The 14,860-nt window shown below is 37.6% G+C and overlaps 1 pseudogene; it reads left to right on the forward strand.

Annotated features, from left to right (window-relative positions):
• LOC140191862 (ceramide synthase 6-like) overlaps window positions 1-14,860 on the forward strand; it is a 29,563-nt pseudogene that overhangs the window by 2,073 nt on the left and 12,630 nt on the right.

Below are 14,860 nucleotides of genomic sequence, written 5' to 3' on the forward strand. Positions count from 1 at the left end.
GTGCAGATGGGAAGTTTTAAGTTAGCTTGGTTGGGAGATAGAAACCTCAAACGGAATTTGGGAAGGACAGCAGCAGAATTAATGAAGCAGTGTGTGAAATAAGTGGCCAGTAAAAATCAAAGTCAGTAAGTAAAGGGAGTCAAAGTACAGAAAAAAAAATCAAATTTTCATTCAAATAATTATGCCTAATAGTTGTAATATTAGGTGTGCCATGTCAAGAAATTAGAAATATATATAACATGGTAATACAATGAGATGTTCCAATCGACATATAGAGAGAATCAACTTTGTTGTAATAAAGTGTGCAATGTATTCATAAAAAGTATATGTGATGAAATCAACAAAGGAAAGAAAACTATTTGTAGCTTGCTTTGTGCATTGAGAAAGGGCAAATTGGTAATCTTGCCATGGGCCTTTGGGAAAGAATGGATCTTAACTGAATGTGAAACAAGGGAGCTAAGATTTTAAGCTTCAAAGATAAAAATAAACAGTGTAAAAGGAGCATTGATTACAGATGACTGGGAGAATGCACTGGGAGATTTGATGTGGACATGCAACTTTTAAAGAAATATTGCAGAAGTTGCAAAAATATATATTCCTTTTTTAAGGCACTAAAAAGCCAAAAGGACAAACAATTCATCCTGGCTGATGTGATAATTTAAAAATAGCATTAAATCCAAGGAAGAGGTTTATACTATTGCCAGAAAAAGCACTAGGCCTGAGGATTAAGTGCATTTTAAAAGTCAGCAAAAGGAAGACCAAGAAATTGATTTTAAAAGGCAAGGCAGAATATGAGAGTAGAGTGGCAAAAAAAGAGATAAAAACAGACAGCAGGAGGTTTTATAAGTAGATCAAAGAAAAATAGGGATGACAAGTGTGAGATCCCTAGAAACAGTGATGGGCAAAAAAAGAAATAGCTTAAGTATTAGATAATTATTTTGCATCTGTGCTCATTGGAAGAAAATGCACAAAATCTGCCAGATATATTGTAAAACTAAACATCTCGGTAAGAATGAGGAACTGAAGGAAATAATTATTAGTCAAACGATTATTAAAAGATCATTAGAGAAACTGTTGTGCTTGAATGTTGATAATCTCTTGCACCAGTCTGATTTATATTCCTTAGAGCAGACATGAGAAATTGTGTTCCTGCTTGTGTCTTGAAGCACTAGCAGCCAGCATTACTCAGATTATAACACAATATAAATGTGGGCGCAGAAGTGAAGACAATTAAGATATTGGCTCAGGTATGTGGAGGTTAGTTAGAAGGGCACTAAGCCCAGCCTCTGTGTCTTGTGTGTGTGTTTTTTAAAATTAATTTCTAAGCTGTGGTCTTTGCTGTTTGCATTTATCTCTTGTACCAAATTTGCACCTGAATTGGCAACTAACACATCAGCAGCAATCCCTTAATGTAATTGGAAATCCAACTTTGAAGGCCTTCCTCTGCCATCCAATTCCTGTGTAAATTTGCTTGAACATGGAGAGCCACAAAGTTTGCCACACTGATTAATGTCAAAGTACACATCTGGTTACATCGAATTTGCCTGTACATTGGGGTTTGCATATCCCCATGCATTCGGTTCCACGTGACAGTCGAGGATGATTATCAATTTCAAAGAGTGTTTGAGGTGTGTGGATGGTTGTATACTTCTAGAGAGCGTTACAGCATTACATAAAATCAGTAAAGACACTAAAGAACAGCTACAAAAGAAAATATGAGATATGGCGGGCAAAGACATGGAAAATAATTTCTAATTTACTTTAGAGTGTTAAGCTATGCATTTAATATTTTTCAATAAATTTGTCTTGATCAGCATAAATTCCTGCACAATAACCTCCACAGTCAAGATAGAGAGAGACTCTTGAAAATATTTGAAAACAGGGTCCTGAAAATTTAAAACACAACTAGTTTAGCAGGAACTATGATAACAATTCTGAGTTGTACATCCTCCCATTTTCCAGTAAAATCACTTCATTTTTAGTGATTGAAGTGACCTAAGGTTAAGCAGATCTCACAGTGTGCTCCATCTGGTCCATCTTTGAAAGAGAAAGGCAAGTGTATACACATCTTATTTAAGTTTTTCTTGCCTTTTAAAAAGTTGCCAGCAACAACATGCGATCACGTAGTGCCTCTTAGTTTGATAAAATCTCGAAAGGTGAATTATGGGAGCATTATCTTACAGAATTTGCCTGAAAACTGTTTGATAGAATTAAGTTTTAAGGAGAATCTTAAAGGAAGAGAGAAAAATTAGCTATTTCGTGAGAGAACTGCCTGCCGAGTCTAAGCTAGAGTCATAAGCTAAAGAAAGGTGTGGCTGCTGACAGTAGAGTGATTACCAGTTCTGGCATTTACTAGCATTTTTGTCAGTTTCAGTAACGTTAAACTTATTCTCTCTAGTTAGTGGCTTCTTAACTATTGTGTTAGTGTAACACCCCAAGGGACTTCCTGTGTGGTGCTGTTAGTTTATAAATATATGTTAACATTACTTAACTCATTGTGTATGAATGAAAATACTTTGTAGAGTTTATTCACTGATATATATCTTTATCATGAATAAAATTTATTTTGGTTAAGAAAACTTTGTCTTGTTATTAGCACTCATCAAGTGAAGATGCTTTCCTCCTTATGAACTCCCAGCTTATGCAAATGATTTACAATTTCGAATAATGTTTTTTCATGTTTCTTCTTAATCTCCTCTGATCAATTGAGATCTCTTGATTTCCCAGATTCTCTTCATACCCATGCATAGATTTTTAAAACGTCACACCTGTGCCCTCTCAATGGCTTTGGCTTCTTCCTTGTGAAGAACAGCTTGTATTTATATTGTATTTCTTTTCTTCTTGTAAAAGCCTGCAAGAAAATGAATCCCAAGATAGTATATGGTAATATATATGTATTTTGATAATACATTTACTTTGAACTTTCACAATGTTTTAACATGGCAATGTGTTTTAGTGTTTCTTTATTGAAGTAACTATAATTAATGCATTCAACAAGGCAGCCAATTTGTGCATAACAAGCTTGCACAAAAAGGTAATGAGTTATAACAACTTTGTTGAAACAATAATTATGAGGAAGGACTACAGGGAGGATCTCTCATTTTTCTTTTTTTAATTTAGTTTCACAGGTTTCTTTTCCAATTCTGCTCTTTTTAACTTCCCTAATCTCTTTATCTTTTGTCACAGTTGCCCTTATCTAGATGAAGGAGTTTGGAAAACGCTTGCTCTGTACCCGACACCTCAGATCCATCTAAGAGGTTTAAAGGAATTGCTTCATGCTATTCCATCAACTCCTTCAATAACAGACTTTAGACCCTTTGACCTAGTTGTCTTTGCCTGTTTTTGAAAAATGTTTCTTCACAAATATTAGAACTTAATCTTGTGATTTATTTGTTAAGATACAGTACAGAATAGGCCCTTCCAGCCCTTCGAGCTGCGCTGCCTAGCTGGGATTAATCCTAGCCTAATCACGGGACAATTTATAATGACCAATTAAACTACTAACTGGTACGTTTTTGGACTGTGGGTGGAAACCAGAGCGCCCAGAGGAAACCCACGTGGTCACGGGGAGAATGTATAAACTCTTCACAGACGGTGGGGTGGGGGGGGGGGGCGGAAATGAGCCTAGGTCGCTTGTACTGTAAAGCATTGTGCTAACCACTTCACTACTGTGTTGCCATTGTGTTATCCATGCTTGTTATTTCAATATTATGTTACATAAAACATAGATTAAAGAACAGTACAGCATAAGAACAGACACTTTGACCCATGATGTTGTGTTGAAATAATTAAACTAGTAATTAAACAGCTAACTAAACTAATCCCTTCTGCCTACACAATCTACACAATGTCAATATTCTTCCATTCTCTGCCTATCATGTGCCTCTTAAGAGCTTTTTAAACACATCTGTCATATTTGCCTCCACCACCACCCCCAGAAGCACCCACCACTCTCTATGTAGGGGAAAATGAAAACTTGACCCACATATCTCCTTTGAACACACTGTCATTCACTCTAAATGCATACCCTCTAGTATTAGACATTTCAATCCTGGAAGAAAGATACCAGCTGTCTACTCTCTCCATGCCTCTCATAATCTTATAAACTTCAATCAGGTCTCTCCTCAGCCTCCACTGCTGCAGAGAAAACAACCTGAGTTTGCCTAACCTATTCTCATAGCACATGCCCTCTAATCCATAACAGCAATAACAGTGTTATTCTTTTCTGGTCATGGATTTTAAATTTAATGTGTTCATAATGATGTCTGTAATAAATCTACAATGTATACAATGGAAGCAAAATAAATCATGAATTTATAGGGATACTATTTATATAATTGCAAAATATGAATATAGTACAACATTACTGAGAAGTTTAAAGTGTGCAACACTGTCTTAGTTATAGTTTGATGTATGTTCCATAAGTGTAGCTGTATCTGATGCATTTATTGATTGACACTGGCAGTTGCTATGGTCATATTTAGAAGGTTTAAATGCAGTCCTATTAGACTGGAACTGTACACTTACGAGGTAATTTTTACCGTATTACGTCTGTATGGTGGTAGTGTGGAGTTTTACTTTTTTATTGGTGTATGTTCAATTTTTAAATTTTTAATATTTTAGGTTTATTGCAGCACCATTTGCTAAATCCCTTGGAGTGGACTGTAAGCCTATCCAGAAGGCTCAGCAAAACATTGTTCTCGAAAAGGTGTTTAGAGATATAACCACGGTAAGATCATATGATCTAATCTAAATTATAATGCTTATAATGAATACACAGTACGGTGGATTCTGGTTAATTGGGACACATCAGGACCAGTACTTTTTAGCCCAGTTAAGCAGCTGCTCCAAATAGTCGAAGTTTAATGAAAATAGTTAAAAAGGTATAAAAAAAGACAAACAACAGGAATTCTGCAGATGCTGGAAATTCAAGCAACACACATCAAAGTTGCTGGTGAACGCAGCAGGCCAGGCAGCATCTCTAGGTCTTCCTAGAGATGCTGCCTGGCCTGCTGCGTTCACCAGCAACTTTGATGTGTGTTGTAAAAAAGACAAACTACCATTTAACTGAGTAACAAATTATGTATTTAACTGAAATACTGAACAAATTAAAACATTACCAATATTTCTACAGTGCTATAAAACTCTATTGTTTCCTAATAATTGTTGACGGAGGAATTTATTCAGTGTATGCTACCATATTCTTTTGATTGACTGTAACATCAGCACAGACACTTAGTGCAAGTAATGGACTGCCTTCATACAGTGATATCAATGGTACACTGCTGTGTTCTTTTGATTGACTGTAAGTGAACAAAATCAGTGCAGACACCTATTGTAGATAATGGACTGCCTTCATACAATGCTTTCATCGATTGCATCTTCAAAATCTTCATTTTGATTGTAACAAGCAAGATGGTTATTGATACCTTCAAATTCTCTGCAGTTCCTTTGCTTGAAACCTCAGTGAGCAAAACACTTCTGAATGTCTGACTGCTTCTTTCTCATTAACTATCAGTAACAAAAATCACTGCTTTTTGAACACAAGTACATGCAACTGACGCTATTTAAAAACCATTCATTCTGCTTTGTAGTGTCTAATGACCACGCAAGTGCACGTGACTAATGCTAGTTAGAAGCTGTTCAGCAACAGTCTCCTTTCCCAGTTAAGAACATAGTTTGGTGTAAAAGAATTGTATATGTGAGGTCTTGGGAAGCAAGTGTTGGTCAACAAGGACAGTGTTTGGTGAGGATATGATGTGGCTAAAATTTGAAAAACATAATCCTTTAGATTTTGGAGGATAGGAAACCAGACAGGGAAGTTAAAACACAAACATAAGAAAGTCTGCAGATGCTGGAAACCGAAAGCAACACACACAGAATGCTGGAAGAACTCAGCAGGTCAGGCAGCATCTACGGAAAAGAGTACAGTTGACGTTTAAACTTCTTCAGGAAGTTTAAAACCATTAAGGCTGGATGTCACAAAGGCATTTCAATGTTTCTGCAAACATTGTGCTTGGGCAGAGTGAAAATAGAAAAAATATGGGAATTAGTGTTGAAACTAATCAGTATATATTGAATGGTGAACTATAAAGGACAAGTAACATGTTGTTTATTTGCCCTTCATTCTCCCTTCTTCCCCCATGTCAAAATATTTCCAAAGTTTCTACACTTCAAATGACATGTATTAAACACTTACAACTGTGCTTTCTGGGAATTTGTAATCCAGGTAAGTTATTTGATATTTTCTGATTTTATCTGTTAATTTTAATCATCTTTCAGGAACCCAGTAAAAACCATCTGACTCGTTTGGCAAAACAGCTAGATTGGGATACAAAGGAAGTGATACAATGGTTCAAGCTACGGCGATACCAGGACAAGCCAAGTCTCTTGACGAAGTTCTGCGAGAGCATGTAACTGATTTTTCCTTATCCTTTTTTCCAAAGTAACATGAGTTATTTTGTTTCTCCATTTTGTACTCCAACCAAAGCAAGTGGGAGCGGCTACCAAAGTCTCCCTATCAGCATGTTTCTAATGCTGATTTCCTTTGCTTTCCAAGAGCAAAGAATCTGTACTACACCTGGTGCCTTTGATGAATAGTATTTATGTAGTGCATGGTATTCATTGGTGTAGATTGCTTCTCAAATTAAGATGGATTGGTGGAAATGTGCAATTTCCATTGCTAGAGTGTGATGTAGATTCAATATATTGCTCCCTGCATTTCTTGATCTGAGACATAAAGGCTGGGGCAAAAACTGGGAGAAGAGCTCTGGAAAGAAATTGAGGTTTTCCTGATGCTGTCTGTAAGGAGTTTGTTCATTCTCCCCGTGACTGCATGTGTTTCCTTCTTGATGTTCCAGTTGCCTCCCACATTCCAAAGATGTATGGGTTAGAAGCTTAATTGGTCACATGGGTACCATTGAGCAGTGCAGGCTTGTTGGGCCAGAAGGGCCTGTTATAGTACTGTATCTCTAAGTTAAAAATTAAAATTTTCCATGCAATAGTCACAAGTGATCCTAGTTATTTCTGGCATCAGTTTTCCAGTGCTTAAGAAGGTGAAATTGAAAATAAAATTTTGGGTCTGGAAGTAAATGAGATAATTAATAAGATAAATCTATAACATTTTTAAAAAAGGTAATCTTTTGTAAAAGATTTTAAGTATGGAAAATTAAAATTTTCATTCTTAAATGTGAAAAACATTGCTGAAATTGGATGTACTTATGTACATTAGTATATAAAGAAATATATAGAGTTCCTTTCAAAGACACTTCAACCAATGAGGTTTCCTTGAAGTAATGCAATATAAAAAATGTGGTTCCTGGTTTGTGCAAAGTAAGCTAATGCAAATAGCATTAAGATAATGACAGCTAATAAGTTTTAATAATGTTGACTAAAGATCACAGAATCTGAATGGTTATGGCATGGAAAGGGGCTGCTTTGCCTGTTGAGACTGTACTGGCTGTAATCAAGAGCCATCCAGGCAATTCACTAGACTTACTTCCTCAGTTGTAGGCAGCTTAAGTGCCACTAGGATTGAGGCTGCCAACTCTCCCAGTATCGCACTGATATCTTCAGGACATGACAGCAAGCATCTTGAAGCAAACAAGCTGAGACTTGTCTGAGACTCAGCTGAAAGCAAGCTGAGGCTTTGTAAGACATTGATCAGATGACATTTGAAGTACTGTGAGCAGTTTTTAAGCCCATACTAAGAAAGGATGTGCTGGCATTGGAGCGGGTTCAGAGGAAGTTTACAGGAATGATTCTGGGAATGGAAGGGTTAAGGTATGAGGAACATTTGATGGCTCTGGGCTTGTACTTTCTGGATTTCAGATGAATGAGGAGGGGGACCCTTATTGAAAGCTACCAAACATTGAAAGGCATAGATAGATTGGACGTGGAGAGGATATTTCCCTTCGTGGGAGAGTCTAGGACCAGGAGACACAACTTCAGAATACAAGGATGTCCCTTTAGAACAAAGATAAGGAGGAATTTATTTAGGGGAATCATTTTCTTGTAGGCATTTACAGCAAAAAAAAGTCAAAGTTTATGGTACATGCCAAATCTACGCAAACTTCTAAGAAAGTAGAGGTGTTGTCGTGCCTTCTTTGTGATGACACTTATAGACTGGTCTCAGGACATATCCTCTGATATGTTAACATTAACAAATTTTAAGCTACTGATTGTCTCGGTCTCGGCTCCCCTAATGAGGACTGGCTCACGGACACATAGCTGAAGGCTTTATCATATCTCCTGCCTCCAACCACTCCATCCCTCAGTTATTCATCAGCCACCATGTCCTCGTGTTATTTTTGCAGTGGACACAGATTCAGTGCCCATGGGTTCAACAAAGTCTCCCTCATGTGTGGAATTCATTGCCACAGATAGCTGTAGGAGGCCAAGTTATTGGGTATACTTAAAGCAGTGGTTGACGGGTTCTTGATTAGTAATGTCATCAAAGGTTATGGGGAGAAAGCAGGAGAATGAGATTGAGAGGGAATATAAATTAGCCATGATTGAATGGCGGAGCAGATTTGATTGGCTGAATGGCCTAATTCAGCTCTTGTGTCTTATAGTCTTTATTTCCCAGGGAAAAAAATCAGAGAGGTGTTAAAAATAGTGGTTTTTAAATTATCATGGGTGCTTTTTTTTGTTTAGAAGTGGTGATATCAAATATAGGAAACTGGAAATGGAGCAGACTCATGGGCCAAATGGTCTAATTCTGCTCATATATCTTACGGTCTTATGGATTGATGGAATAAAAAGAGACTACAGATTCTGGAACTCTGGAGCAATGAACAAAAGTCTGGAGGAACTTGGCGAGTCAGGCAGCATCAATGGAAGGAAATGGATAGCTGATGTTTTGGGTTGAGATCTTTCACCAGGACCTATTAGGGAAATGTTTGTTTGACAATCAAGAATAATGAAATGGGCATGAATAGTCCTAAAGATATCTGTTTCACATGAAGAGATGGTGGCTGATGAATAACTGAGGGGTGGAGTGGTTGGAGGCAGGAGATATGATAAAGCCTTCAGCTATGTGTCCGTGAGCCAGTCCTCATTAGGGGAACTGAGACCGAGAAAATCAGAACCTTAAAATTTGTTAATGTTAACATATCAGAGGATATGTCCTGAGACCAGTCTATAAGTGTCAACACAAAGAAGGCACGACAACACCTCTACTTTCTTAGAGGTTTGCGTAGATTTGGCATGCACCATAAACTTTGACTTTTTTCCTGTAAATGCCTACAAGAAAATGAATCGTATGGTAACACATACAGCACATACTTTGATAATACATTTACTTTGAATTTTCAGATTCATTTATTTATCACATGATTGACAAAGCATACAGCGAAATGCGTCGTTTGCATGAACAACTAACACAACTTAATAATGTACTGGGGGAAGCCCGTAAATGTCGCCACACATTCTGGTGCCAACATAGAATGCCCACAATGCTTGGTAGAACAACACAGGACACAACAAGCAACAAAACCAACCACAGTCCTCTACCCCCTGGACAGGCTATCTTTGGCCTCCAGCGGACTCGTGGATTCACAGACATTGGTCTTCATCTTCCCCAGCAGACTCACAGAGATCTGCAAATCTAGGTTTCCACAGACTTCCAGACTATCGATCAACCATTGGACTTTGATCTTCAGTATTGACCCCCGGACTCACCAATGTTGACAAATGAAGACCCCAAACACTAGGTCTCGAACCCTGGGTTCACTGATGACCGGACCCCGAACATTAGGGCTTGAACAACAGTCTTGCCAATTTGCATACCTAGCGGGTCACTAGCCCTTATGCCTCCTGCCCACATAGAACTTCAATCCTGGAACCTGCCAATGACTTACTGACCTAGGGAACCACCAGCCCTCATTCTTTCTGGTCTACCAGCCCAACATCTGACCACTTTGAACCAGAAGCAGGCCTCACTGAGACTGAAAATTGCTGAGAAACTGTGGAATGAAACTCATTTTCAACTTTTTTTTTTATAAAATCATTTAATGGAATGCAATTGCCCAACAGCATATGATAAACAATGAAGAGCAGTTTAATTTATACGCTTGTACATAAACACAAAGGGAGGCATCGAAAGGAAAATATTTTTCTACTTACAAATGTTTTACAGTGTAAGTAAAGTTTTAATTTTCTGCTTGTAGGTGGAAGTTCAGTTTCTATCTAGGGGCTTTCACGTTCAGTTTTTACTACCTGTCAAAGGTAAGCAAGTATTACTATTATTTATGTTGAAATATGTAGGGGCAATGGATTATAATTGTGTGGAAATAGACTATTCAGTGTGATGTAAATTTTACATTCTATAATTTTAAATTTGTCTCTGTTGGTTTTTCTTTGCTCTTGACTTGTCCTATCTTGAAAATGTTTATTCTTTGCTGGATTCTGGTTCATATGATTTGATATCTGACCTAAGTGATCATTATTGAAGGCAAACCTCACTAGTGATTGTCAGCAAGCTGTTTTATGGCCAGGGGTACCACCTCAGAATATGATCATGTTTCATTCATACTTCATGTTCATCAGCAGTTGTTGGAAGTCATTAGGAACCCTGGATTTTTTTTCTTCCTTGCCTATCACAGTATAATAGGTTGAAGCTAGGTAGTAGCCTTGCTGTTTTCTATTTACCATCTACCTGCCAACTCAATACAGAACAGGGATCAACTTTGGAATTTTATGGGCTACGTGGTTCAGTAAACTGTAGATAAGTTCCCCTAGAATCTTTGATTTTGAAAGCTCAACTATGCTCTCAGCAGATAAATTACACAAATTTACAGATTGGTTAATTTATAATCAATCTGCAACTCCAGTACAAACACTGGTCATGGCATGCAGGAAGGAAGCAGCTCACTGGAAGTTTGAAGGATTATTTTGTCCCAGTGATTTATGTCTTGATAGTGCATTAATAGGATTTTAAGAACTCCGCATGGTTTTAGTCAATGTATAAAGTGCAGCTCAGTTTCCTTGTTCACTTTAATCACTGGTCTTGTGATTAGTTTTAAAGTTAGTACCTGGATTTGCTCTTTTTGATCCACCTTATTCCTGTGTCTTATTTCACAGATACATTTAGAAAAAAGATTATTTCTTTTCCAATATTTTTAATAATTTACATATAAGAATACAGAGCACAGGAAACATATATCAATACATTATACTAAATCACGTATAAAGACTCCTTACCCTATATTCATACAGGTTAATTAATTTGGAGCATTGAAATATAGTAATTTTATTATATTAAAAAAATCTAACCCACTACCAAAACTGAAGCTGATTAGTAAAGAAAAAAAGGAAAAAAAATTATTAGTCATCATCTGTGCTTTAACAACAAATCAAAGGTTTTGAAAATAATTCAGAAAAGGTCCCAACAATGTTTGAAAGTCTTGACTAGATTCAGAGATTGAACATCGAATCTTCTCTAAATTTAAACATGACATCACATTACGTAACCATTGGGCGTGAATAGGAGGGGCCACATTTTTCCATTTAAGCAAGAGCGTCCTTCTGGCCATAGGAGAAATAAAAGCCAAAATGTGCAAGTCAGATGACTCCAAAATAATATCCTTTCCTCCAACAATACCAAATAAAGCGGTCAAAGGATTAGGCTTAAAGTTTAATTTACAAAGTACCGAGAAAGTTTGAAATACTTCTTTCCAGTATTTTCCAAGACTTAGACATGTCCAAAACATATGAATGAGTGAAGCTTCTCCATTATTACATTTATCAGAAAAAAAATTATTTTAAGCAAATATACTTTCCCTTGTAAAATGCGATGGCATTTTAATTTGTACTTATTATGTACTTTTCTAGACTCCCTGGATGTGGGATAGCAGAGAGTACTGGTACAACTATCCCTTTCACGTAAGAATTGTTTTGTTATGTAATGATTAACTTTTGTGTAAAAGAAAGCCTATGATACATGATAAAAATAAGCTTCTATTAAAAGAATTAAAGAGGAAATTCACCATTCTCTTGCACCTGGAAAGGATGATTCAGAGCTGCAAATTCCACTTGGACCAGAGATGTAGAATTGAGGAGAGTTGTTGCCCTATTGAGCTGGTTTCTAAAACAAATAGTTGGAGCTTTTATCATATTTGTGAACTGCTTTTACTTATTGTAGCTTAAATCCAGCTTCAGTCCAATGTGCAAATTGTATTTCATTACTTAATCATAGTAGTCAACTCTGCATGTTCATTAAAGTTTAATAAATAATCGTTTCCAGCTCAACCTACGCAAATTGGAATTGTTTTTTTCCATATACTGGTTATCCCTGGGTTTTGTTTTTACAGACGCTTACAAGATGATTTTGTCAACAGGTTGGAAAATACACAAATCACTTGATTTGGTAACCATACCACTACAGCATAGTAATGAGCAGTGTGTGGCTGTGAATAAGCCTCTACAGATTGAAGCTGATTGATGTCCACTTCCAGTTTAAGATGGCGCTGGTGAAGCACAGTGCCTACTTGCTGGTAGCAAACAAAACTACTAACTACTTTATTAATCACACTTTTTCTGGTAAACGATCACTGTGATCAATAGTCTGTAACTTTCCTTTTGGAGTTGGGCTTTTTGAACTGCCTGTACAACCTGGCATTTTTGCAGTGGGACCTGAAGTCTCGAAGGTGTAGGATGGTTGCAGCGTGGCATGTACAGGCTGAGTTGAAGTGGTGTGCCCTGGGCCTGAGAGCAGGGAATGAGCCAATGCTGGAGGGGACTTGGAGGCGATTCAATGCAGCAGAACTGAGGCAAGGCAGAGACAAGGCAACAGGGTCTGGGCCTGAGAGTGAAGAAAGTTCCGAGGTTTAATCGATTTAAGTGTTAGGCCCAGGCCCGAGAGTGTATTAAAATAGCAGGGCCTGGGTCCCATGAGCCTCTGCATCCAACACATCATTCTCCACAACTTTTGCAATCTTCAAAGGGATCTTACCATTAAACATATCTTTACCTCCCCCCTCTTTCTGCTTTTTGCAGGGATCACTCCCTCTGTGATTCCCTTGTCTATTCGTCCCTCCCCACGAATCTCATTCCCGGTACTTATCCCTGCAAACAGCCAAAGCGCGACACCTGCCCATTCACCTTCTCCCTCACCTCCATTCAGGGCCCCAAACAGTCCTTCTAGGTGAGGCAACACTTCATTTATGAAACTACTGGGGTTGTCTATTGTGTCTATTCTGATGCGGCCTTCTCTACATTGGTGAGACCCGCTGTACATTAGGGGATTGCTTTGTTGAGCACCTCCACTCCATCCGCCAAAAGCAGAACTTCTTGGTGGCCGAACATTTTAGTTCCCATTCCCATTCCCATTCCCATTCTGACTTGCCGGTCTATGGCCTCCTTTTGTGATACGATGAGGCCACTCTCAGGGTAGAGGAGCAATACCTTATATTCCATCTGGATAGCCTCCAACCTGATGGCATGAACATCGATTTCTCCTTCCAGTAAAAAAATTCCCTCCATCTCCTCTCTTCTTCTAATCCCCATTCTGGCCTTGCTTACCCACCTGGCTTCACCTATCACCTTCTAGCCATCCTTCTAACCCCTTCCCCCCACCTTTTTATTCTTTTTTGTGTTTTTGAAATCCATCTACCATTTCTCAGCCTTTCTCCCTAAATGATCCAGAACTTTTTATAATTTGTTGTAACCTGCTTCACAATCAACAAAACCCCTAATTTATAATCATCAGCAAACTTGCTAATCCTGCCATGTATGTTCACATCCAAATTATTTATATAAATAATGAATAAAAGAAGTCCCACACTGACCCCTGAGGCACCCCACTAATCATAGAATTGACCTTCAACCATCACTCTCTGCCTCTTATCATCAAGTCAATTCTGAATCCACCTCACTATTTCCCCGTAAATCCCATGTGACCTAATCTTCCAGATCAGCCTGCCACATGGGACCTAGCTAAAGGCAGTACTAAAGACCATATAGACAACATTCACTGTCCACCTTCATCTATCCCCTTAGTTACGTCTTTGAAAAACTCCAAAAGATTAATCAGACATGACATCCCATGCACAAAACCAGGCTGAATATTTCTGATCAGGAGTTCTGAGGGACGAGATCTATCATCGTGATTATCCAGTGATGGTAAATCTTGTCCCTCAGAATTCCCTCCTGTAACTTCTCTACAACTGAAGCCAGGCTCACCAGCCTGTCCTTGCTACCCTTGAACAGCTCTCATTACATGCACATGCAGTTCAACTCTTTGATTATGCAGAAAGTTTGAAGTTAATAATTCAACTCATGGAAAAAAAAGATTTGGTCTAATTTTGAAATATATTAATTTAACCTGTAACTAAATAAAAACAGAATAGATTGTTAGCCGATTATTGAGCGACTGTTTGCTTAACATTTGGCTGATTAACCTTTTACTATGGTCAAAAACCCTGATTTTAACTCTGTCCTATTTCTGGTAGGTTATGAGGTAGTGGCTTCATACTCTATACAACATAAAAAATTTAGTTCCATTGAAGTCAATTGAGCAATATTTCAAAAGCAAAGTGGAATGCAAGGTCACTGCTTATATATTTCTTCTAATACTATCAATTGGTGTGACTTTCTACGCAATTAGAAAGGATATGTGGTATTTTTCCTGTCTTTTTTAGTGCCCATTTTAAGGAAGTATTAGTATTCCTTATAAAAACAAAGTTAACTTCTGTATCTTTTCGTTCAAAGGAACTTTCATTTGAAGTCTATATACACTTCATGATGGAATTTGCTTTTTATGGGTCTCTGATATTTTCACAGTTTTTTGATGTTAAAAGAAAGGTAAGACTCACATTATTTTGGTATCTCTGATGATATTATAACAGTGTGTATTATTCAA

This window comes from Mobula birostris, chromosome X, assembly GCF_030028105.1.
Source record: "Mobula birostris isolate sMobBir1 chromosome X, sMobBir1.hap1, whole genome shotgun sequence".
Lineage (NCBI taxonomy): Eukaryota > Metazoa > Chordata > Chondrichthyes > Myliobatiformes > Myliobatidae > Mobula > Mobula birostris.